This window comes from Phoca vitulina, unplaced genomic scaffold (assembly GCF_004348235.1).
Source record: "Phoca vitulina isolate PV1807 unplaced genomic scaffold, GSC_HSeal_1.0 scaffold25, whole genome shotgun sequence".
Lineage (NCBI taxonomy): Eukaryota > Metazoa > Chordata > Mammalia > Carnivora > Phocidae > Phoca > Phoca vitulina.
The window spans coordinates 24763542-24765353 of record NW_022589728.1 but is presented as its reverse complement, the minus strand read 5'-3'; positions in this window follow the sequence as shown (position 1 = coordinate 24765353).

Genomic DNA, 1812 nt, shown 5'->3' with positions numbered 1-1812 from the left:
CAAAACTCTGCAAGGTTTGAATGCTGCTGGCTGCAGGAGCAGCTAACAGCTTTTATATGTCACAGTCTGCAACTTCCAGAAAGGGCAGTCTTTCTTAGGGTCTTTCCCAGCCAAAATCAAAGGGGAGGGGTTTTGGATAGAAAAAACAGTGATTGGGTGGCAACCTTTTTATGTGGGTGGTGAGGAAATTGAGTCACACCCACAGCTTACAAAGTACAAACCATAAAAGACAAACCCCTTTTCTCTGGGCTTCCACCTTTTCTGTGAGTGGTTAATTTTCCTCATTTAATGCTTTCTAGTTCCTGGTTCCCATACAAAAAGGAGGAGAAAAAAAAAAAAAAAAGAAGAAGACTGAGTTCTTGAAAACACAGACGGCTGAGTAACAAGCAGTACATTTTTTTTTTTTTAGGACAGTAAGTGACATGGGAGCTGAAAAGAACAAGCTGATATTAAATCAAAAGATCAGCTCACATCATTAATCTGGGTGGCCACAAATATGATTCAAGAGGGATGCCAGGCAAATTAGTAGTAGCCAAACTATAGCATATATTAGGATAATAGATGTTCAAGTGGTTGTACTCTCTGTCTCCATGTGGCTTTATTCTTCTAGTTTATGTATTTATTCTCCCCCTTTGTCTTGTTTCACCCTCTGTCCATTTTTTTTTTCTTTGTCCAGAGTGAGGCAGCAAATTACCTGCCTTTTACCTGCCTTGTATACAATACAAATAGAGAAGCTCATGACAAATGACAGGAGCCAAGAAACATCTGTTTCAGGTTTAAAAGCATATAGTTGAAATCTCAGCAGAGAGTGGCTCAGCCTCTCAGGAAGCATATTGGAGGGCATAGCACAGAGGCCATGAAGAATTTAACGGCAGCAGCTAGCTGCCAACAGTTAGAAGTGCCTTCTCAGAAAGATGGCACTGAAACAAAATCTGTGTCCAGCAAGAACAAGAGCCAAGAATGTGAATGTTAGGGCAATCTACAATGAAAGGACCCTCAAAAATGTCATGTGTCATGATATCACTAGTAAAATGTGGACCATTCACAGTCAGTGGCAACAGGAATCCTGGAGAATACACACTATTCAGTTTAGGAACTTACTTAACATGCACTGACTTGTCCAATTTACCAATGTGATTGTCTCCTGCATATTTCAGCAGAAAGAGTACTATGTGCATTTACAGTCATCAGAAATGACGGTCATGTGGTTAGAAACACACCGGACTGGGAGCCAAGTTTCCTGGGCTATATTCCCAGTTGGGTCTTCAGCACTCTGTGTGGCCTGATGCATACTGTTTAACTCTTCATGGTGCAGCCGAAACTGGGAGGCAAAAGGTACATATCCTATGGTGAGATCGACATCATCCAATTCCTTAAGAGAGCAGTAAGGCATTTGAAACCAGAAGTTTCTCTGAATTTCAAAGTACAGTGATGGTTGCAGTCTTAGATGTTAACATGTGTCAAGTGTCACTATATTTTAATGAGCTCCTAACTAAAGTGAAGTCATTTTAGGAGAGCTTACCATACAATACTGAAAGCTGTAATTAACACTGTAGAACTGGAAAGGCAAGAACATAAAAGCACAGGAGGTGAGCAGGAAGAGTATAAAACATTAGAGCAGCTTGAGAGAATGCACGTGGCTGTTCACAGTTACAGATGTTTAACAACTGGAGCTGTCCAGCTAGGGTCTCACCCTTCAGAAGGTACTCATGGCACCTTGAATGAATCTCAAGGACACAGTGATAAGGATTCCTGAATTGAATAGGAAGTTAGGCAACATACTCCCTGTGGTCATCCAGTTCAAAGATCCCA